Source organism: Gorilla gorilla, chromosome 5 (genome assembly GCF_029281585.2).
Source record: "Gorilla gorilla gorilla isolate KB3781 chromosome 5, NHGRI_mGorGor1-v2.1_pri, whole genome shotgun sequence".
Lineage (NCBI taxonomy): Eukaryota > Metazoa > Chordata > Mammalia > Primates > Hominidae > Gorilla > Gorilla gorilla.
Window position 1 is genome coordinate 50,203,366 of NC_073229.2, and position 25,280 is coordinate 50,228,645.

Below are 25,280 nucleotides of genomic sequence, written 5' to 3' on the forward strand. Positions count from 1 at the left end.
CAGACTGTGCTCCTGAGAGAGGGCAAGCCAGGTTTAGTGATGTTTATTCTAAATTGAACCTCTTTAATTGAGACCCTGAGATTTGGAGCTTTGAAAATGGGGAAGAAGGCTGCCCTGTAAGAACTGAAATAACTAGCCATTTTTGGGGGGAAAGTGGTTTTCACATCACACTGAACAGTTACAAGGTTCAGGCATCAAACTCCGTCAACGATTACAGCCTTCATGTAAGGCACAACTTCAACATCTGATCAACAGAAAGCCTGAGACTCAATAAGGTTAAGCATTTTGTCTAGCGTGACAGAGCTAATAAAAGGCAGACCTGAGACTGGACTCCCCTCATGTCAGGAAGGCCGCTACAGTTCTCCTCTTCTCAGATCACAACAAACAACTCAGATCAACAGCACCAGAAACTCAGTCTCAGATCCAGAGGCAGAGCCTGGAGCCCAGGGAGACTGGGTGACCCTACCTGTGCCATCATGGGGATGTTCAAAGGAGGGACAGCCTCTTCTGCCTAGCAGGAGTGACTGCTTCTCCAGGAGGTACAGGTGTTTCTAGAAATGATTACAGGGCTACCCCCACTGACCTATGCTGATGGAGATGAGAACATGGAGCAAATGAAAACAGGATGTTGGAGAGGAGAAACCTGACACTCAGGGATTAGCACAGTCCCCTTCTTGGTGGGTAAGAAATTCATGAAGTCAGAAAACTGCTCACTCCATTGCACTGTGAGAGGGCTCCTCACACTTGGGTGCTCCACTTGGCAGGTGTAAACCTCTCCACTCTGAGGAACTGTTTCCAGCATCACCAGGGTCTGGAAGGTCCAGTCTCCATTCTGGATCAGGCCTGTGGACATCACCCCAGCCTTCTCTTCCTGGCCATTCCAGAACCACCTGACTTCAATGCTGCCTGGATAGAAACCACAGAGCAGAGCAGGAGGTTGTGGTGCCGCAGCGGCTGGATCTTTAAAGGATGCACAGTCCCCTTAGGTTGGACTAGGAGAAGAAAAGGTAGAGAGAATGAATCAGGAAGTTAGTCTCCTTGTGCAGCTGTTTGTTTGCTTCTCTGTAAACCCAGGCTCTGGCCTTGACCAGGCCTCCAGCACAGCTGGCCATATGCCCTCACAGTGTCATCAGCCTGGAATTTAATCGTGATAGTGTGGACCCATTAGATTTGAGAGATGTTGTAAAAATTTTATTTATTTCTTCATAGCTTGAAATTGTCATGCATTGTTAAAGTGTTTACAAATCTTTGAAAGTACAGAGTGTATTAATTAAAACTGATACCTGAGCCAGGTTGCCTGGTTCAAATCCAAGGTCTGCCTTTTACTGGTTGATCCTGGAAGAGTTTTTCAATTCTTCTGTGTATCAACTTTCTCACGTATAATGTAGGTTAATTATACTGATTTACCTCTTGGGGTTATATGAGGATTAATTTACGTAAAATATACAAAACAATGACTGAAGATAGTCTTCAATTTATGAGGTCAGAAAGCTTCTCACTCCATTCCACTGTGAGAGGGCTCATCACACTTGGGTGCTCCACTTGGCACCTATTTATCATCCTCTTACACCTTGAAAGAAGAATATGTCTTAAAGCAATGTGGATAGATAAAGGCACAGAGTAGGGTACATGAGGAAACCGAGTATGAATTTTTAGGAATAGTACCGCCATGCACTCACACCTTAGAACACCACAGAAATGGTTCTGCCCCTGGGAAGGTGGGACAGACAGAAATGATTCTCCAAATCTTTATGTTCCTAGAAAAGCCTGAGTCCTAAAGCAGAGATTTAGGAATTAAGCAACATCATTTTAGTTTTGAAAGTTCTTATATTCACATTTAGCTGATCAATGCATCTCCTGTGCAAAACAAACAGGAATGATTCTCCAAATCTTTTTTTTTTTTTTGAGATGGAGTCTCGCTCTGTTGCCCAGGCTGGAATGCAGTGGCGCCATCTTGGCTCACTGCAACCTCCGCCTCTTGTCTCTGCAAGATTCAAGTGATTCTCCTGCCTCAGCATCCCGAGTGGCTGGGACTACAGGCACGTGCCACTATGCCCAGCTAATTTTTTGTATTTTTAGTAGAGATGGGGTTTCACTGTGTTAGACAAGATGGTCTCGATCTCCTGACCTTGTGATCCGCCCGCCTTGGTGCTGGGATTACAGGTGTGAGCCACCGCACCCGGCCGATTCTCCAAATCTTTAAGCTCCTAGAAAGGCATGAGTCCTAAAGCAGTGAGAAGGATTAAGGAAAGTCATTTTAATTTTGAAAGTTCTTATATTTACATTTAGCTGATGACTGCATCTCCTGTGCAAAATAAACATAGCTATTATTAGACCTATCATTGTAAAATGATTTTTTTTTCCCAGAATGACATTTGGATCGAGGCAGGGTCTGGGACTCATTAGTTGGAGTGCTTATGCCTAGGAAAATCCCTGACACTAGCATACTCTCAGTAATACAATTTTTTTTGTGAGAAGGAAGGAGAAACCTGGAGACAGCAATACCACAAAGTTGTAGATTTGAGATGGATTGTAAATCATTAATAACATTTTGCAATATATTTCATTAAATGAAAACGTTCAGGCTGGGTGTGGTGGCTCAAGCCTATAATTCCAGCACTTTGGGAGGCCGCGGTCAGGAGTTTGAGAACAGCCTGACCAACATGGTGAAACCCTGTCTCTATTAAAAATACAAAAATTAGCCGAGCGTGGTGGCGCCCGCCTGTAATCCCAGCTACTCAGGAGGCTGAGGCAGGAGAATTGCTTGAACCCGGGAGTCAGAGGTTGCAGGGAGCCGAGATCGCACCACTGCACTCCAGCCTGGGAAACAGAGCGAGACTCTATATCAAAACAAAAACAAAAACAAAAACAAACAAACGAACCAAAAATGTTCAGATCCTTAGCATGGAAGAGAGTTTTCAAAATCAACATACAAACCACAAACTGGAGCAAATGCTTAATGAAATATGAAGAAAGTGTTAATAATCTTACAGTACAAAGAACCAAAAAAATCACTGAGAAAAATACTAAGCCCTCGAGATATTAGACAGTAGATCATTGTCCATTACCTATCAAATACAATAGGGAATTCTTAGAGCAGTAATTATAACTGGCCAATAAATAGGTCAAAATAATTCAAAAGGATTACAAATCAAAAAACATAAATGAAAAATTAACCAGAAACATACATTTTCAACTTCAGGTGAATGGTCAACAAAAGGGAAAGTGAGGTGAGTTGTGTCATAACTATTATATATAAAAGAATAATATGTAACTACTAGAAAACTATTAGCATTATAATAACATAGTAACAATGTGTTAAAACTGTAATTCAAGAAGTTAGTTTCACAATCATTTCAGCTATGTAAAAATATACACACTAAGAAAACAAAACGCCTGTAATCCCAGCACTTTGGGAGGCCGAGGCCCACGGATCACGAGGTCGGGAGATCGAGACCATCCTGGCTAACAAGGTGAAACCCCGTCTCTACTGAAAATACAGAAAAATTAGCTGGGCGTGGTGGCGGGCGTCTGTAGTCCCAACTACTCCGGAGGCTGAGGTGGGAGAGTGGCGTGAACCCGGGAGGCGGAGCTTGCAGTGAGCCGAGATCGCGCCACTGCACTCCAGCCTGGGCGACAGAGCGAGACTCCGTCTCAAAAAAAAAAAAAAAAAAAAAAAAGAAAAGAAAAGAAAAGAAAAAAATGGCAAGAAATTTAGACCTAAAGAAGCTTCAGAGGTGCCTCAGAGGTCTCCTCAATTCCCCTAGAAGTTAATCTAATGCTTTTGCAAACAAACAGCACACACTTTTATTTCAGAGATTACATGAAGGGTGTGTGCCAGGGACAGTCTGGAACTGGCCTCCTCACATTATCCCAAACCTTCCATACCCCTCAGCTCTTCTCCCCTAAACCTTCACCCCAGCCACACACACCTTACATTTCCTTTCCCTGCACCTCTAAGGACCCAGGACAATCAAGGTCTCCTCTCTCTCCAGCCCCCTGCACCCACCTCCCATATCACCTCCCCACAGAGGCCTCCAAGGATAAGAGGCATCCCTCTCCTGCTTCCCCTCCCACAACAGCCACACAGACCCAGACAAATCCACTCTACACACACACCTGTGCTCTCAGAACTGCTTGCTCGGGATTGAGAGGATTCTAAATGCTCACAGATGTCTCTCTCTCTCCTGCCGCCCCGACCCCCGCCCTCACAGACACGCAGATTCCCAGCTCACAGGGACTCAGGCCCCGCCCCCCGCCGCGCTTACCTCATCGCGGTACTGTGAAGCTCTCAAAAACCCCGTAACTGTATCTGCAGTAGGTGTCCACCTTGTCCCGCTTCTCCTCCAGGATTTCCTTCTGGCTGTTCCATTTCTCTGCGACAGGCCGCCCCAGTTCCGTTACCGCCTGGAACTCCCCTACGTCGCTGTCGAAGCGCAGGTTCTCCTCCCGTTTATGGATGTATCTGTTCAGGTACTGAACCCGCTCCGTCCCATTGAGGATATGACACTCACACTTAGCCTGCTCCAAGAAACGTGCTGTGGGGACATGAACTATGCGGTCACAGGGATGGCCTCCAAGGAAGACACTGACAGCGCCGCCGCCATCCAGGGCTCCCTGGGTGGGGTGCGGGCACTGGGAACCTTGATCCGCCCCACCTGCAACCCTGACCACGCACAGCCCAGGGACTCATCCTCCCTCTTCCTATTATGCCTATTAGGCGTACAGGGGTTTGGGGGACCAGGCGGGAAAACTACCACTGATTCCAAGGCTTTTGGGACCCCCTCCCTTCCTCCAGCCTGTTCTGGAGACCTCCAAGCAGGAGCTGGAGGAGGATCCCTCAAGGACCGCAGCCTGCGCAGCCTCCTCCTGGGAGCCTCCACCCGAAAGACACTCTCTGCTCCTTCTCTTATCCCACACGCTGTACCAGTTCCTTCAACAGCACCCACCGCGTTCATCCTGTGAACACTTTCTTAGTGATGACCTTGTGCCAGGCCTGCGCTGCCTCTAGGAATCCAAGCAAGGGAAAACAGACCTCTCCACTCCGCTGGGGGAGCTTAAAGAGCAGCGAATGTGATAGCCAAATACCAAACACAGAAGAGCTTAGACAGGAAAGAGAAACGTCGGAGGTGTGGAGTTCTAGAACAGAGAATAATAGGATGATCTCAGTTACATTAGGGTGCCAGAAAAGGACCCTCTGAAGAGTGACAGTTCAGATGTGACCTGACAGGTTAAGCAGGTGTGAACCAGGGGGCAGAGTGGAGCCTGTGTCTGTTTGGAAAAAACGGGAGGCACATTTCAGGTTTAGGAAATCCCATGTACAAAAGGTTGAATTGATGAACTTCTTGAAGAAACTAGAACAAAGTTCACTAAAGCAGAGAGGCTGAGGGGAAGGAGGGTAAAAGATTAGCCTGGAGAAATCACAAGAAGCCAGGTATTGAAAAACCTCGTGTGTGCTGTTAGGATTTTGGATTTATACTAAAGACAATGGGAAAGTATCAAAGAGATTTAACGAGAATAAAACCATGATCTCCGTAAATGTCCACAAACCTTCCTTTGCATTTCTAAATCTACAAAGCTCAGAAATTCAGTTAAAAGAAATTTGTTCCCAAAACTCATTTGGCAAATCTCATCTGATAAGGGTAAGTGGTCAAAGGTGTCTCAGAACTCTTATTGGTGACATGTGCTTCTGTAGTTTCAATACATATAAACATGCATACATATGTGTAAATATACACATATGTAAAACACTGTATGTATTTTTGATGTTTTGTCTTTATGTTTCATTGAAGTGTGAAAATGACAAAAATAACTTAAAAATAATACTGTGGTTAAAAATGACATGAATAAATAGCATTTTACATTGTGATAATATCGAAAGTAGAATCACTACAGAAATCTGAAGCATGTTAGTGAAAAATAATCACTGGCCGGGCGCGGTGGCTCACGCCTGTAATCCCCGCACTTTGGGAGGCCGAGGCGGGCGGATCACGAGATCAGGAGATCGAGACCATCCTGGCTAACACAGTGAAACCCCATCTCTACTAAAAATACAAAAAAATAGCCGGGCGAGGTGGCGGGCGCCTGTAGTCCCAGCTACTCGGGAGGCTGAGGCAGGAGAATGGCTTGAACCCCAGGGGGCGGAGCCTGCAGTGAGCCGAGATCGGGCCACTGCACTCCAGCCTGGACGACAGCGAGACTCCATCTCAAAAAAAAAAAAAAAAGAAAAAAAAAAAAGAAAAATAATCGCAGCAGCATCACTATTTGTGACTTACAGGGGCAAACTGTTGAAAGCTAATAGAGATAGTGATGATCAACAACTCATAAAAATGTTGAAAAATATTGCATAATGCAAAAAATAAATATGAAGATATTGAACTTGCATTGACTAAATTGCCACGATCCCTGTTGGACGGAACAAAGGAGGATGAATGGGGGAATAAAGACAAAAGACAGAAGAGTATATTTGGAAGAAGGGGTCAGGGGGCACCTTGCTCTTAGTGAACAAGGACCCTGAGCTTTGAGCTCCCTTCATATTTATTGAAAAGAGATAGCGAGAAGGGGGTGTGTGTCAGTCTGCTGCTTGATCCAGAGCAGGCTTGCAAGACTGCATTCCTCGAACAATAGGCTCTAGATGTCCCAGTACATAACCTCAAGGAGCCCGGCACCAGGGAGTGATTGCCCTCAGCAAACCTTCTGGTGGCCAGCACAGAAGCAAGTTTGCCCACATTCTATATTTAACAGTTTGCTGTTTGATCATATAGCCTCTGTGGAATGCTGAGTTGGTGATGATTCTCCGGCCTCTGGCTCTCTATATTTCCCTCTTTCTGTTTATGTATTAATTGAAAGAATGTAAGGCCAGGTTGGGCAGCTCTCATTTTCCGATTGGCGGTCCATCCAGTTTTACAGACTATGAACAGAAGACAGAGACAAAACATTATTCCCAGAACTACATATGAGATGTTAGCGTAGTGTTTTAGATAGGTCCAAGGATTGAGGCTCTCCAGGCCTTGCTGGAATTCAGTCCAGGTTTCTAAAGAAGGCTGAAACTCTTGAGTTTGCTTATTTAAGTCAAAAATTTTGTTTTGTAATTCACTAATATCAAAGATGATGTTGGATGTGAAAGCTCCCTGCAAATGGACTTTCAGAAGGTCCCATGGATACTCGCTTTGCTTATATTCTAAGTTGGTTACAGAAATATGAGGGTGATTAAGATGACAAAGCAATTGCTGCTGCAACTGTAAGATTTGTACTTGTTCCCCTAACCATAGAACCATGGATTTCAACATTGCCACTTCAGTTTGTAACTCAGTGTTAATTTTATTGTGAAGTAGCCATGCTTGGTCGGCCGTAGGCATCCAGTTCTCCATGTAATGAGCTGTTTGAATAGCACTATGCAAAGCTACAGAGGACATCACAACATAAGTTATTAGTGTTACCAAGAAAAGAATAGCAAAAATTATCATGCCTAAGGCTCCACAGGCATGATGAGTAAGCTGAGTTAGAAAAGGTTTCACATAATGCAAAGCAGGTGTGGCAGCCCAAGGCTTGGACAGATTAACGGGAATCCACAGTCCAGGGATGCGACCCAAAATTATCAAAGTAGAGATATTATGTGTTTGCAATGTGCTATGATTAATGCAGTGATATAACTGGCAAGATTTACAGGTAAAAACACAAGCTGTAAATTGAGTGGTGATATTCCTTACAAATGTAACATTAAAACTGTGTCACTTACTATTGCTATTATTGGATGATATCCCAACCCAGATGCTGCCATTCATAAATGAGAGTGCTACCTTCCTTAACATCTCTTGGATTTGTCCTTTCCTCCCTAGATAATGCCACTGAGGAAGAGGCGGGCTAAAGCCTGCTCCATGCCAAGCAATCTGGGCAGCAGAATGGGATTGGATCCCGGTGTGGTATAAAGGAGAAACATTATAAGCTTGCCACCAATGCCAGCGAAATTTGTGCCATGATTTCTGATTATTATCTTTTTCATGTAGTTGACCTTTAGGTCCCCAATCAACAATATGTCCAGTTAACATAGATTGTTTTCTAGCCAGTGGGTCAAGACACTGGGTCCACAGAGGGGGATAGGAACTGTTGAAGGGAATCCATTCCATATAGTCAGCACAGTCAGGGCGATTGGCCCGGGAATGGTTGGTTAGCACATCAGTTGCATTAATAGAACCAAGACTTAATAAGTACATGATTTTTCCATGGTGATGCAACCATGTGTGAGCTTGAATTGTAAGACAGCTATGGCTGAGTGACGTCTTTGAGGTGATACACAAAGGGAGTCCTTCCAGTGAAGCAGTATAATTGACGACATTGTTCTGAGAGTCTAACTGTTCTATTTCAGGGGGAGTTAGGGGTCCTGGAGTCCATGCTCCCCGATCGTGTTAGATCTCAGGAGGAGGGTCACTGCAGAGTACAGGCCGTACTGCTGGGGGATTGGGAACATACGCCCAATATATTTTTGCCTCTGCACAGGGAAAACATACCGCACAAGACATTAGGCTATCATAGTCGAGAATGTGGAATCAGGGGTTTTTGCCTGTCCCTGATGCTCCAGTAGTTTCTCAGCTTCCTGCGTGGTTTTCCTGAGTTGCCCCCAGTTTATGGGGGTTGATGTAATAGTGACTCTGATCGTCCTTCTCTCCATCTTTGCACTCAGGCTCAGCTGGCTCATGACCTGTACCGAAGAGACTGGGCCCATGGTTGGCCACCCTGGGTTCCTCCAGTCTCCTGTTCCATGGTCGCACGCACCTTCAGGGCACCCACACAGTTTGTCCATCTCCTGTAAAAACACAAGCATACCCTCATCCCCACGTCAGTTAATCCTCCGGATCTTTCCATTGTCCTTTTTCCAGGGATTTCCATAACACTTTCGGAAAACCTCTCCTCTTTTTCTCTAACAGTGGCCAATGTCTTTCCGCTGGAGTCTTACCATCCATACCAGAAGTCAAAAAATTTAAAGTAAATAAGGCTAAATATAACTTTGATTGCAGTGGTAACTTGTCTCCTACTCCTCCGTTTTGTCTTCAACATGCGTTGTAATGTTTGATGTGCCCGCTCTATAATGTCTTGTCCTCTAGGATTATAAGGAATTCCTGTTTTATGGGTTATAGCCCAAAGCTGTAGGAAATTTTGAAAAGCATGACTAGCATAAGCAGGTCCATTGTCAGTTTTTAGTTGTTTAGGTATCCCCATATGAGCAAATGATGACAGACAATGTTGCTGCACATGACCAGCTGTCTCACCTGTTTGGTGTGTAGCATGCAGCATATGAGAATATGTGTCTATAGGCACATGAACATAGCTAAGCTTACCAAAGGCTGCTATGTGTGTAATATCCATTTGGAGCCAAGCCTCATGGATTACATCCTTCTACAGGTGTGGCTCCAGGGACATGCTGGCAAGTAGTACAGGCTTATATTATAGATCTAGCTTGGCTGTGAGACAAGTGAAATATACGGGTAAGGGCAGAAGTGTTTTGATGCAGTAATACATGAGAGGGTTAAGCTTGCTGAAACACAGAACCAATCAATTTATCTGCTCTTATCATTACCTAGAGATAGGGCTCCAGGAAGTTGTGTGTGAGAACGAATATGAGAAATACGAAAAGGAGCTGCACAAGAGCGAATAGTTGTTGAAGTCTTAGAAACAAATTAAGCAGTTCTGGTTATAGGGTACTTTTATGCTGGCAACATTTACAGCATAAGCTGAATCACAGACAATGTTGATAGGATCTGAAGCTGTGAGCTGTAAAAGCTGAATGACTGCAATCAACTCTGAGGGTTGAGCTGAAACCCCAGAGGTCATTATTGTTTGAGTATGCTTGGGTCCATAAATAGCTGCATGACCTTTGGAAGAGCCATCAGTAAAATAGTTTTGTCCACCTGGAATAGGCTTGTGATGAGTAATCACAGGAAGAATGAAAGAATAGATTTATAAAACTGCAAAATTTTTTCTGAAGGATAGTGAAAGCAAAGGTTTTTGTAGCTGTAGCCGGGAGGCATGCCATTGCTGAAGCATCTGTTCTACAAACTGTAACTCAGCTTCTGCCTCTTTGGTCAATTGCCGAGGGGAATCTAATGAAGAATCTGTTTGTAGGGTTTCATAAAGATGTGTCAGTCGATAAGTGGCAATACCTAGCATCGGATGCAGCCAATTAATATCCCCTAACCACTGTTGAAAATTACTTAAAGTCTGTAACCTGTCTTTATGGAGAACTACTTTTTGAAGCCGTACACTTCTTTCAGTAACGATATTATCTAAGTAACAGTATGGCAAAGTTGTTTGTACCTTTTCTGGGGCTATTTTGAGATTCCATTTAGTTAAAGTCTGCTTTCTTTCTCAGAATAAGTGATGTAAGATTTGATCTGTAGGAGCGGTCAAAAGAATGTCATCCATAAAATGAATGATGTAAGAAGCAGGAAACATATTTCGAGGCTCCTTTAATGCCTGCCCTACAAAATGCTGACATAGCGTTGGACTGTTAAGCATGCCTTAGGGTAAAACTCTCCATTGATAGCAAGAAATAGGTTCTCTTTGATTAACAGAAGGCACAGAGAAGGCAAATCGAAGCTTATCCTTCTCGTGTAATGGTATAGTGAAGAAACAATCCTTAATATCTATTACTACAAGAGGCCAATCTCTAGGAATGACCACTGGAGTTGGCACACCTTGCTGTAATGGACCCATTGGTTTAATTTCTGCATTAATAGCTCTCAAATCATGCAGCAGTTGTCATCTTCCAGACTTTTTTGGAATAACAAACACTGGTGAATTCCAGGGGCTGACTCCTCTATATGTCCTGTGTCCAATTGTTCTTATACTAGCTGCTGAAGTTGCATCAGCTTCTCCTGAGATGGGGCCATTGATCCACCTATACAAGTTTCTCACTGGACATTCTAATGGTTAGGCAGAGGGTGGAGGAGAAATATCAATGACCCCCATCAGAAATCCTGATGTCATGGCCCTTTTCTATCTGTTTTTCCAGTTATTGATATCGGGTTGGGTTTTCCTCATAGGAATTTCCCTAAACCTTTCCCACTCTGATATCCCATGTCTTTCAACGTTTTAAATCCTGGGTTATCAAAGTTTTCATTTGTAAGTCTCATATTCCATGCTGTAAGTAAGTCTTGATCCCATAAATTGATTGGTGTATTTGCAACATAAGGCTGAAAAGTACATGACTGTCCATCCGGACCAAGACAAGATAAAATCTCAGCACTCTGTTGAACACTTTTAGGTGCTCCTACTCCCATTAGGGATGTGGAGGTTAGTCTGAGAGACCATACTGGGGGCCAGTCCTTACTGGATATTACTGACACATCAGCTCCTGTATCCATAAGCCCATAAAATTTCTTTTAATTTGTACTACATGGGTGGGTCTATTAGAGGTTATGGGCTGGGATAGATAGGTTTCCCGTGTAGTTGTTCTCCCAAACCCTGTATTTCCTCATTTCTCCTTTCATGGAGAAGGATGTAATTTGCAGGGAATAAGGAACAATTGAGCAATATATTCTCCCAGTTCAAAAACCCAAAGATCTTTTGACATTAAAACTACTTGAATTTCTCCTTCATAATCAGAGTCAACTACTCCAAGGACTACAGTGATGCCTTGCAAGTTAAGGGGACTTTTGCCTAAAATTAGTCATATGTATCATGTTGGTAAGGGGCCCCAAAAGCCGGTGGGAACTTTGGTAGGTTTGTCTCCTCCAACTAATATAGTTCTTTCTCTGGCGGGGAGATCTAATCCTGCACTTCCTGGTGTTCCTGAGGTGAGGAATATGAGGAATCAATCTTTCTCCTGGCACCCATCCCTGAAGTGGGACTGTGGTCTGAATTGGAAATGCCCTCATTGTTTGAGGGGCACAGGTCCAGGCCCCCTTCTAGTTTCCTGACAGGGGGGTGCTGTTTTGATGAAATTTTGAGTGGCACCGATTAGCCCAGTGACTTCCTTGGTTACAGCGAGGACAAAGTCCTGGTGTTTTTTCCGCTGGGTGGGGCACCGCATTGTAAGGTCCTTTCTGTCCTGAGATCTGGAGGCATTCCTTTTTAAAATGTCCAGTTTTTCCGCAATTATAACATTTTTCCATTTTAGGGTTTCACCCTTGGCTCCTTTTAGATTTGTCAACTGCTAAATTAGCCATTGCCTGAGCTAATATTGTAGAGTGATGAAGCTCAGTTCCCACATCTTGACAAGCTCTGAGAAAATTTCCCAAGTTTTTGTACATCTCACAGGTGCCAATGCATGTTTACAATCTGCGTTTACATTCTCAAAAGCTAGAGTTAAGGTTAGCATTTCTGCAGCATCGGTATGAGGAATCTGATGCTTCATTGCATCTTGTAATCGTGCAAGAAATTGTGTATAAGGTTCCTGCAACCCTTGCATGATATGTAAAAAGGATTGTACTGAATCTCCCTCTTCTGGAATTGTGGCCCAGTCGCATTTAGCAGCCCGTGCACACTGCTGGCATGTGGGAGTGCCACTTGATGTTCCAGGTCTGAATAGGGCCATTACCTAACAGCATGTCCTCTGTAATATCTCTGTGTCCAGTTACACGATTCTGTCTAGCCTGGTCTGCACACATTTCTTGCCAATTTAAATTCCATGTCAGGTATGCACTGGGAGACAAACAAGTGTGAGCCAAATGCTTTCCATCAAAGGGTAGAAGGCACATAGCACCAAATACAGATTCTAGCAATCCTAAAGTGAATGGGCTCTATGCCATTGTTTACCACACTCATTTTAATTCCTTCAACAACTTAAACTCTAGTGGAGTGTGTTCATGAATAAGCTGCTATGGATTATCTGGATCAGGCCTTAGAGAAGTAGGAAAAGAGCATGGTCCTAAGGGCTCTCCAGCTATGGCAGCAGAGTGTAAAATTCTCTGTACTGGGGTCTCTATTTCTGCTACCGAAGGAGGCAGTACAGATGTTTCTGCTATTGGAGGAGGTGGTATAGGCCAATTTTTATCCCCCTTCTCATTTTTTATTTTCAATTGGAGCTGTGTAACAGATTCTTTCAGATTTTTAGACTCAGAACATCACTCCTGCTGTCCAGCAGAATAAGAAGGAGATAATGGCAGAAGGACAGTACAGACTAAACTCCAAGTGGAGAAAAGAGAAGGATCAACTTTGAGAGCTTTTTGATGAGCCCATTTTAATCCTTCTGCTCTGTCCCAATTTTCCATATCAAGAGTGCCTGTCTGTGGGAACCATGGGTTATGTGTAATAACCTCCTGCAGCATCGTAGTTAATGTCTGAGATCTAACCTGAGCACCAGATTGTTACAATACTTTAAGCAACTGCACATAATGTTTTTCTTCAATAGGGAAATTCTGCCCCATGTTACCCTGATTCAGAAAACTTCCCATTCCCAATACTTCTTTGGAGCACTGACCTTATATTGCTCCCAGTACCTCTTTAGGGCACTGACCTTATATCTGCTGCCAGCAGACTCATCCCGGGGTCCCCATTCATCTTGTCAATTTCAGTCCCTCTGCTCCAGCAGACCTTCTTTGTTCACATTCTCATGTGCCTGTGTTTGGAAACCACTATGGCATCTCCCTGTTGTTGTTTGAAAGTCACTATGCCATGGACCCTGTTGGACTGAACAAAGGAGGACGAACGGGGGAATAAAGACAAAAGAGTTTATTTGAAAGAAGGGGTCGGGGGTACCTTGCTCTTAGTGAACAAGGGCCCTGAACTTTGAGCTGTCTTCGTATTTATTGAAAAGAGATAGCGAGAAGGGGGTGGTTGTCTGTCTGCTGCTTGCTCCAGAGCAGCCTTGCAAGACTGCATTCCTCGAACAATAGGCTCTAGATGTCCCAGTAGATAAACTCCAGGAGCCCGGTGCCAGGGAGTGATTGCCCTCAGCCAACCTTCTGGCAGCCAGCACAGAGGAGAGTTTGCCCCTATTCTGTATTCCTGATAAACAGTTTGCTGTTTGATCATATAGCCTCAGTGGAATGCTGAGTTGGTCACGATTCTCCAGCCTCCAGCTCTCTACACTATCGGGGAATCTGCCCCGATAGTCACGTAGGTTCTTTTCTATTTTCCCTAAGCATCAGCCAGTTTGAGAAATAAAGGGACAGAGTACAGAAGAGAGAAATTTTAAAGCTGGGCATCCGGGGGAGACATCACATGTCGGTAGGTTCCATGATGCCCCACAAGCTGCAAAAACCAGCAAGTTTTTATTAGGGATTTTCAAAAGGGGAGGGAGTATGCGAATAGGTGTGGGTCACAGACATTAAGTACTTCACAAGGTAATAGAAAATCACAAGGAAAGTGGAGGCAGGGTGAGATCACAGGACCACAGGACCGGGGTGAATTGCTAATGAAGTTTCAGGCACCATTATCATTGATAACATCTTATCAGGAGACAGGGTCTGACCAAAATTTATTAGGCGGGAATTTCCTCTTCCTAATAAGCCTGGGAGCACTATGGGAGACTGGGGTCTATTTCACCCCTACAGTCTACAAACCATAAAAGACGACCACACCCAGGAGGGCCATTTATAGACCTATACCTCCAGGCGGGTATTCTCCTTCCCAGGGATGCTCCTTGCTGAGAAAAATAATTCAGCAATATTTCTCCCATTTGCTTTTGAAACAAGAGAAATATGGCTCTGTTCCGCCCAGCTCACTGGCGGTCAGAGTTTCAGGTTATCTCTCTTATTCCCTGAACATTGCTGTTATTCTGTTCTTTTTTCAAGGTGCCCAGATTTCATATTGTTCAAACACACATGCTTTACAATTTGTGCAGTTAACGCAATTATCACATGGTCCTGAGGCGACATACATCTTTCTCAGCCGACAGGATTAAGAGATTAAAGTAAAGACAGTCATAGGAAATCACAAGGATGTTGATTGGGGAAGTGATAAGTGTCCATGAAATCTTCACAATTTATGTTTAGAGATTGCAGCAAAAACAGGCATAAGAAATTATAAAAGTATTACTTTGGGGAACTAATAAATGTCCATGAAATCTTCACAATTTATGTTCTTCTGCCATGGCTTCAGCCCATCCCTCCATTCGGGGTCCCTGACTTCCCGCAACACTACATTAAATGGATTCAACAAGAAAGTGGTTGAATTTATGCAACTCTCTAGTTTTTTCTAATGAAACAAGCAAAAATTAACCATAAAGTGAATTGGGTGGTGAGTGTATAAAAGATATGAGTCTAGGCCGGGCGCGGTGGCTCACACCTGTAATCCCAGCACTTTGGGAGGCTGAGGCCGGCAGATCACGAGGTCAGAAGATCGAGACCATCCTGGCTAACATGGTGAAACCCCGTCTCTACTAAAAATACAAGAAATTAGTCAGGCGTGGTGGTGGGCACCTGTAGTCCCAGCTACTTGGGAGGCTGAGGCAGAAGAATGGCAAGAACCCAGGAGGCGGAGCTTGCAGTGAGCCGAGATAGCAACACTGCACTCCAGCCTGGGTGACAGAGTGAGACTCCATCTCAAAAAAAAAAAAAAAAAAAAAAAGATGTGAGTCTAGACTTTTCAGAAAGAGCACAGTGTGAACCAGTGCTCTCAGCCTGCACTATTGACATTTTGGACCAGATAATTCTTTGTTGGTGATGGAGGCTGTTGTGTACATTGCAGGTTCTCTAGAAAATATCCCTGGCATCTGCTCATTAAATGTCAGAAGAAATCCCTGTTGTGACAACCAAAAATTCCTCCAAACATTTCCACACATTCCCCAAGAGTGGTGGGAGGGAAAGGAGGGGTGGTGAACTGTCCCTGGGTAAGAACCATAGGTGTAAACCATCTGAAAAAATCTGTGTTGAACAAGTCACTGTTAGTTACAGAGCAGCTGAGAATTATTTTGAAAAGTAACTGTTGAAAATCTTGGTCCTACATAAAATGAAAGTGTAGAATTCTGGTCCCAATACAGTGCTACATTTGCAGAAAATGAACTTGTTGAGAACCAAGATTTACTAATCTCCTTGCCTTAAAAATCAGTCACCAAATCATATCATTTATCTGTCATAGCATCTTCTTTCTTAATTTCTGTGCCACTGGTCCACTAATTATCTGTAGTAATGAATCACAACCACAGCTATTCTATTCCCATTTAATGCCCCAACTAACTCATTTCTTTCAATCTCCCACTCCCAACAATACTAGCAGGCATCAAATTTCCAGTCTTGGCCAGAGGCAGGACTCTTGGTTTTGTAGTCAAGTCCCCTCAGAAAGGGAGAAACCAAAAAAATGACATTCACTTTCAGACAGTTTACAAAACATGAGTAGGTCCCCACACTTTGAGTATGACATTCACAAATCTTCCTTTGCCTTTTAGAAACGATGCCCTGGATCAAAAATGTCTGTCTTTTTATTCTTAAATTGTGTAAGCACTTTCTTTTCAGAGAGAAAGTTAAAAAATAAAAATGTGTGAAGTCACTGTCACTGTGGCTTGCATGGCTAGCCCTGTAATCCATGCTCATGTGTCCCAGTTAGGGTTGAAAGGTTTGGCAAATGAAACCAGAGGATGCCCACTTAAATTTGGATTCCCAATAAATTACGGTATGTATCTGAAATTCAGATTTAACTAAGAACCTGTATTTTATTTGGCAACCTCAGGCCAACTTGCTAGTCAAACCTCAGAACAAGGAGCGAATTAATACTTCCTTGTGTTCTTCAACACATGCCCAAGATAGACATATAAAACTTTTAAAATGATAAATGCAAAATGAATGAAAGTTTCTCCTACATGTTGGAACTAGCAGCCCTTGCATCTCTGCTCCCACTTCAAGAAACAACCTGGTACATATGAATATCAGAAATTCTGTCAATAATTCAGACACAATCTGGTCACTACTCACTAATGATGGACAGACTCTCAATCTCTAGAATCAGAAAATTTGAATGGAAACATGATCTCCTATACTTGGGTCAATTTTTACCACCCATAAGCCTTTTTGTAATCTATCAAATGCATTTAGTAATAGTATCATCTTCACAGGATTTTTTTAAGTGTAAAATTAAATAATGACTCTTCTTGGCACTGATCACATAATAAACACTCAAATATATTTCCATTTTAATTTTTATGATCCCTTTAACTGCAGCTCACATTATTTTTCCTATTCCTTGATCTAAAGGAATTAGTATCTTCATCATGATTTTGCAATTGTCTTCTGTTCTATTAGCTTCATAAAGAATTGTCATTCTAAACATAGAGCAGAAACACTAGCTTATGTCTAATAATGCAGTATACCTAAACAAACCTCACACAAAAGGCATCTCCTGACATAGGAGAAAGGGACTTTCTACGTGCTCAGATTTAAACTGCAATCTGATTTCTAGCACTACATTTGGGATACTGGGTTTTACTTATATCTTCTCAATTTTAGATTCCAGAGATGAATATGTTTTTAAATGCCACAGATAACAATAGGGTCATTATTGAAATTGCATACTGAAAATGATAGGCCTGGTACACAGTCACTGCAAAATGTTATATGGCATATACTGACAGAGACCAGATTCATTTTATCCATCACTCCATTTTCTTGACCTAGATTAATAACTAGTATATTCTAAGTGACTAATAAATATGGGCTGTGTGAAATATTGGCTGTGTGACGTTTACGTGAGCACTCACCACTGCACACAGGGACCCTCTCGTATTTCTTTGCCAGTAATGACTGAGCATCTCTGGTTCACAGGTCTTCCTGCTTCTCTTCAGCCTCTTTAGCCTTTTCCTTTAGATTCAGCTGGCTCCCTGAACCCAGATCACAGTCCTTCCCTGAAGCTCTCTACTCAAAACAGTCAACCTTAACCTCATCCTCACTTCTTCTACTTGCTCTTCAAATGGTCCAATCCATTTTCCATCCTGGATACTCCATTGACTGCAAATACCAACTCCAGCAAACCCAGCACTTGCTTCTCTCTCACATTCTCACTTCACCCACTTAGTGATACTCATTGGCTTCTCCCTTCTTCTTCTTCTTTTTTTTTTTTTCAAACAAGACAGGCTTTATTTAGATCACCAAAAAGAACATTTTACAGAAAGGGAACCATAACATTACACAAAAAAGTATAGCTGTAAAATTGCAAACAAGAAAAGCAACGATTTCTTTAAATCACAAAAAATAATGTTTCACAAAGAGGGAACCGTCAGAAGCAAATTATAGCCGCAAATTTTCTTTTGCCATCAATACGGACTCCCTCTAAAATACTTTGGGACTACTTTGCAGTTTTCAAGTACAAACTAAACCTTGTTGGACAGAGTTGCTCAGCTTCATCAAGAGAATGAAACCAATTTGCAAAAAAAATTTTGTTTAATGCTAACAAATAATGAAACAATGTGGTTCTTGCTAACTAACTGCAATGTCTACTGAAATGGCTTAACCTATGTAGACTTCCATGAACATTTCACTGTGAACACAGTTGTTTTTTACCTGCCATCACAGATGGCCTGCAAAGTAGCAAGTGTCATGTCAGAACACTTTCAGGCACCTAGGAAATAATTCTAAACAGAGTAACTACAGTACATGGGGAACTCAAACAACAGGGCACACCTCTGTCAAAGCCCCCGGGTGGGCGCTGTGTTTTGTGCTCTGGATAAAGACACACCACCTTGTTAATTGTTTACCTGGAACTCAGAACGCCATGCTAGATGGAGCAGTTGTTCTTACAGAACCATCAACACTTTTATAGACTGCCTGGGGGTTCTTGGTGCTGTAACGCACCTCAGAGGCAGTGACATAAGCCGACTCTGGGAAGAAGTCATCGTGGTATTCTGCTAAAAACCTCACAAAGAGATAAGAGTGCTTCAATAAAGCCTTCAGATTCTTCTCAGTAAAGGACATTTTTCCAAGAATTTCTGGAAGTTTTACAAACAATCGCAGCAAATGTTGCGCCCCGTAAATGTAAGAGGGTGGAGGTGGCTGGTCACCTGGTGGGTAATTGTCAGGTACGAGCTTCCAGGAGAGGACCTCATTTATTTCATTAGTTCTTCTTCTCCCTTCAAAGCCAGCAAACACAGGACTCCCTTCCTGGCCAGGAGTCAGAGGAATAGGTGAAGATGATCTGCTATGCATAGGTGTCTTCTTTTCCAGGTGCAGAAACAGCTTGGGCATGCTGGTGGACATGTCCTGCTGCCAGCGCTTGGGCTGAGGTGAGGTGCTGCTCTTAGAAAGCCTGTCACAGTTGGCGGTGTGGGGCGAGGACTGCCTCAGAGACTGCACTGCTTGCGTCTTGGCTTTGCGCCTTTTGGGGGTGGCTCGTTCACCACTGGTCGACTGACTGTCTGTAGACTGCAGACTGGATGGATTCAACAAACGTGGGCTGGGTGAGAGCTTCTCCTGGCTCCTATTAGTATTTGTGGCACTTTCCTTAATTGCAAGAAAAACCTTAGATGCAGTCACCTTTTTATACGGAGCTTGTTCATAGGGTTAGAGTAAAACCAACGGGAGAATGTAATCAAAGGTTATTCTTAATCCATCCACCATCTCCTTACAAAGGTCAGCATTCTTTTCTGCTGGGATATAAGGCACGTTCATGTTGGCATGTGGCATAGCATGATGGTGACGAGGCCTCTCATTGGCTGAAAAGGCTGCACTGATAGCAAAATGCTTCACATACGATTCCAAAATCATTATGATGTTGGTGTGGCATGGAAGTTGCACTAAACGTTTCCTCCGATTAATGTAGTAACAATCATCCTCCAGCTGCCTCTTCAGAACTTCAGGGATTTCTAGAGTTACTGTTCTTTTTTCCATTTCCCTTTTCGTTTGAAGCTCCGGTTCTTCTTTCACTTCAGTCTTTTCTTCAATATCACTTACTTCACTTATTTTTCCATCCTTGTCTTCACCACTGTCAGAGGAACTGCTTATTGAGTTTTCATCATTTTCATCCTTTTCTTCGATGGAGAGGCCATAGTTAAGAGGCCTCCTCTGTCAGTGGCTTGCGTCTGCGTCCCAGGCCCCTTATTCTTGAAAAAAATCTATTTTCCTTGACTTACAGTCATTGTGTTCTCTTGGTTTTTCTCCAACATCCCGGGGGCTCCCTCTCAGTCCCCTTTGCTGGCCTGTGCCTTCTTCTTTTTTCTACACACAAGTTATTACCCTATGTATCCTCTTCCACTCCCTGGAATTTAACAGAGTACATGTATTGATGCCGTCAACATAAACACCTCCAGCCCTGAACTCACCATGAGTCTTAAATTCCACTGACATTCTGATTGTTCCACATAAATGTCAATAAATCATTTCCAGCCACCCACTTCAAATAATTTCCTCCCACAGTTTTCCCTATCTCAGTAAACACCACCACCATCCACTTATTTCTCAAGACAAAATCCTTAGGAAGAAGCTTGATTGTTCTATCCCCTTTACAGTAATCCATTAACAAGCTGAGCAAAATACATGCCGAGTCTGTCTACTTCATCTTTTTCACTGTCTTTATCACTAATACACACCAGGAAGCCACGAGCTGTTTTCCCTGAGGATTCCCTGCTGTGCTCCTAAATAGGCTTCCTGATCCCTCGTGAATCCCAGCAATCCAATCCCCCACAGAACAGCTAGAATTAGTTTTAAAAATTGAATATAAATTGACTCTCCTTGTAACCATCCAGTAGCTTCCCATATCTGTTTAAATAAAATTAAAATTTCTTACTGTAAACATCAGGGCCTAATATGATGAGGCTCCTGACCTCCTCTCTGCATCCTACCTCATCTTCTGCCTCTCCATTTCCTTGCTTCCTATACGTCAGCCCCTCTAGCCTTCTTTCTGTCTCTGCACATAATTTCCCCCACCAGGGTTTTCCTCCATTGTGTCTCTCTGGAACATTCGACCCTAAGATCTTCACATGGCTATTTACTTATTTTGTTGTCTCAGCTGAATGTCACTTTCTCAGGTAGAGCTGCCTAAGCATATGAACCAAAGTTGGGTGGATCCAATTCTCTCTTTCCATAAACCTGATGTCTTTTCTTCCGTGCACGATGACTCTCTGACATTTTCTTCTTTGTTAAATGATTATTGGGTTATTGTCTATCTCCTCTATGATGGTGTAACTTCCATGAGTAGGGACCAACCCACTGTATCTTACTCAAATAGAATGATTTGAACCTAGAAGGGAGCCCAGTACACAGCAGCTGCTGAGAAAAATAACTGTGGTTTATATGAATAAACCAGCGTTCTGTGAACTGATCACTGTGTGGATCCTGGAAAGCAAGAAGGGGCTTAAGCTCCAGCACTCTTTCATTTTGATGTCACACTAGACCCCTTCTCTTCCCTGTGAGAAATACAGGCAAACTTCTTTCTCCTCCTTCTGGTTGGAAGAATAATTCACAGGTAAGGAAACAGTAATTTTTTTCTTTTTTTTCTTTTTTTTAAAATTTTTTGGACAGAGTCTAGCTCTGTCACCAGGCTGGAATGCAGTGGCATGATCTGGGCTCACTGCAACCTCTGTCTCCCAGGTTCAAGCGATTCTCCTGCCTCAGCCTCCTGAATAGCTGGGATTACCGGCACGTGCCGCCACATCCAGCTAATTTTAAAATTTTTAGTAAAGACGGGTTTCACCATGTTGGCCAGGATGGTCTCGATCTCCTGGCCTAGAGATCTGCCCACCTCGGCCTCCCAAAGTGCTGGGATTACAGGCATGAGCCACTACGCCCAGCCAAAGAAACAGTAATTTTAAGAAAAAAAGAATTTTTTTTTTTTAATTAAAATTCATCTCTTTTCGTCTGGGCACAGTGGCTCATATCTGTAATCCTAGCATGTTGGGAGGCAGGAGGATCGCTTGAGCCCAGGAGTTTAAGACCAGCCCGGACAATATGGCAAAATGCAGTCTCTACCAAAATTACAATAATTAGCTGGGTGTGGTTGCCTGCCTGTAGTCCCAGCTACTCTGGAGGCTGAGGAGGGAGGATCACTTGAGCTTTGGCGGCAGAGGTTGCAGTGAGCCTCTAGCACACCACTGCACTACAGCCTGGGTGACAGAGCCAGGCCCTGCCTCAAAAATGGAAGAAATTATCTCTTATGATGAACCTCATAGTGCTCTGGGTCTGTGCAAGCTTTAAGGATTTCAGGGAATAATGACAACATAGCTGGGGAAAAATAGAGAGAAACTGGAGGAAGAGGTAAGCAGACACGGCTAAATAAGAAAAGCCGAGAGCATAATGGGTGAACCTATGAAATTTAGGACAAGACCCCAGTAAGATAATGAGTTTCCAAGACTTGCTCATTGACTTTCAGCCCTATGAGATGTGAACAATGTCCACATTGTCTCAGTAACTCCACTCAGAGTATATAGTTGGAACCTTAGCAAATTTCTGATATTTGACTATTTTTGACTTACAACAATAGAATTTCATATAATTTTTCCTACATTCATTGAATCTCTTCTTGTGGAGTCTAGTTAGAGCATGTAGGAGAAGCTAGTATAGAAAGGTTAAAAGAGATTCATAAAAAACACTAACCTGGGCCAGGTTTTCAGAGGATGCCTTAAGTTCTTTAGGCACCAAAGAACACCCCAGAGATATTCTTTGTCTATATGGTGACGGCAAGTACTGAAGATCTCAGCTTCAGTTCCAGGGATTTTTTCCCCATAAGAAAGAAAGAGCACTAAGCATAACTTTTGTCAGGAACCTACATATGCTACAGGGATACAGGCTTTATAAAGGTTGGACTGCAGAAAGAAAAGAAAGGATATAATGGGGAGGCCACTGGCTCCATCCCCACATATGAGGAAGAGAGGCCAATACCACAGGTCTTGTGGAGGACATAACCCAGGATTGTCTAGGAGAGACCCTTTGAATTCCCTTGACTCCCACAAAATTTTCAGAAAAAAATCTCCTTTTGTCTGACATAGGTCGACATAATAAAGGGAAGTGCTGTATGGGGAATTTATTTTAGCATCCTTATTTCTAAATCCTCTAAAGACCCTGAGGACATGTGATGCAAAGGTTTTATTGGTGGAGATTTGAGAGGAAATGACCTGTATGGAGGCCCCTTACACAGTCTCATGGAGAGGGCAAGCAACCAAACTCCTTTTGTGGAGGAAGTAATTTGGGATCCATATGATAAAGATGTGCAATCCCTGTTGAAAACATCACAAATTCTTAAGGGACATGGCCTGGGAACAGTGACAAATTTAACTCCCTACTTTACCCACCTTATGGTAGCTCAGCACCCACAATGTGCACTTACGTTGGGTGTCCCCAGCCAAAGCCAGTGGGGAGCTCAGCACCATCAGTGTCACTGTCAGAGGTGCCATGCAGGAGCCTCCAGGGAGCCTGAGACACGCCATCTTGGAGAACAAGACAGGACCAGGTGCCAGGGTAGCAGGTAAGTCTCACATTCACGGAGAACTATGACCTCCCTCTACTCACATCCCAAACATAGGGAGGAAGTTACTGATTTTTTTGCTCCTGGATTGGGTAATCTCGTGTTGGGGAACCAATCAGCATCTGAGTTCAATAGCATCATCAGTTGCTGCTCAGAGATGCAGTATGAAGGTCCCCTTCTGAAACAATTTCCTTCTTTAAATGATTGTTTTAAGTTAGTACTTGGAAGGTTTGATCCAGTTGCATGTAAAACACTTTAATTGGGTCCTTATTGTGAGCCAGCTCTGTGCTGGTCAGTGATGTCTTCACAAGTTTGAGCCTTGTAGGAGCATTCATTTCCCACTTGACAACAGAAGTATTTGCAGCAGTGACTGTTAGGAGTAAATGAGATGGAGGGAACATGGTTGAAAATCAGGACACCTTTAATCTGGTCCTTATTGCACCATATTTTAATGTCATAGATTTGGGAAAATTACTTCATGTCTCACAGTTGAAATGAAGGCACTGCGATCTTTCAGGTCTTTCAATACTGGAAAATGCTGTGATTCTGTGGACGCCTCAAGTAGCAACAGCCCCTGGGTATCTGATGATATGACAGAATGACAGCTGTTGACTGGAGAGTGTATTCTGTACCTATTTCCAGGTAGGGATGTCTTTAGTAAGTTAAAGGAAATGGAAAGTTTGTTAATAATTTAATCTGACTAAAAAGGTTTTTTTTCAAGCGTGTTTCCTGATGCTGCCCCCAAGTTTTGTGGCACCTCCAGAACACACAGAGGAAGGGGCTTGCAGGTGCCACCTATGGTCTGAAGGTGCCTTTGTATAGCACTTACCCTAACAATGTGATAAGGTCAACTATCCAATCAAAGTATTCAGGGGTCTGAGAGATGTATCAAGGAGTCAAAGTCAGCAGTTGACAGAACAACTCTATTTTTAAATAATTAATATTTTATGTGAAGAGTGTTCAATCTCTCATTCCTGGTTCCCATTAGGATTTCCTCATTTGATTGAGGCTATGGCCCTTTAGTATTATGCTTCTTTTTTTTAATCATAAGGGAAGATATAAGAAGACTGTGCTAACTAATATGTTACAGAATGCTCAGGAAAGAGAACCCTAGAGAAAAACTATGAATTACATCAGCTGATGTAATCATGTAATTTTAAACATATAATTCTACATTTAGATAATTATTGTGCTTTATATTAATATAAATGTGACATCTAAGATTCAGAATGGACTTCACAGTATAACTATACATATAAAGCTCTGCATTAATTCACACTGTACCACAGTTGTGATAGGCACTCCTTCCTTACGTGCCTTAGTGTTTCCAGAAGCAGGATTCTCACCATGCTGCGATAAAAATGAGCATTTGACTTTGTACTCAGAATTGTAATAAAAGCTTTCTATACTTCACATTTTTATTTAATTCTCACATCAGCTCAGTAAAATAAACACCCCTTTCATGCTTACAGGTGGAGAGACTAAAATGATGGAGATAAAACAACTTTTGCAAAGATACGCTAGTAGATGGTACACTATAGATTGAACCAAATTATATATCCCTCAAGCTCAGCCACTAGATCATACTCCTTCAGAAAGAAGGAGAAAAGAAAAAGAAAAAGAGAAACAAATTATGAAAAAAAGAAACTAACTGTGATGATAGTAATCTAGGAAAGCCAGCTAAGGGTTCACGTTAGTATTTCAGGATAAAAGGGTGGTGATGCCGGCAGTGGCGAGCTGTCCAGAGTGGCCGGCTGCAGCGGGAAGTCGCAAGCGGTGGCGGCAGGAGCCGCTGAGGGAGCAGTGGCCGTGGTGGGATCCTTGTGCCCCATGTGCCCTGTGCCTCGCGTCACTGAGGCAGCTGACTGCACTGACCCCACTCTTGAGCAGCCAGCAGGACTGCCCCCAGGCCCAGAGCCTTCAACACTCCTGCGTTGCTGCTCTCACCCTGCAGTTGTGGG

At 43.1% G+C, this 25,280-nt stretch overlaps 1 protein-coding gene and 2 pseudogenes across 1 annotated transcript in view; all 3 read right to left on the reverse strand.

The window, feature by feature from the left end:
• LOC115935014 (HLA class II histocompatibility antigen, DRB1 beta chain) overlaps nt 1–25,280 on the reverse strand; it is a 185,863-nt gene that overhangs the window by 75,066 nt on the left and 85,517 nt on the right. The window lies entirely within an intron of this gene.
• LOC101131587 (HLA class II histocompatibility antigen, DR beta 4 chain) lies at nt 584–23,306 on the reverse strand (annotated as a pseudogene).
• Nucleotides 17,986–20,112, reverse strand: LOC115934941 (putative male-specific lethal-3 protein-like 2; annotated as a pseudogene).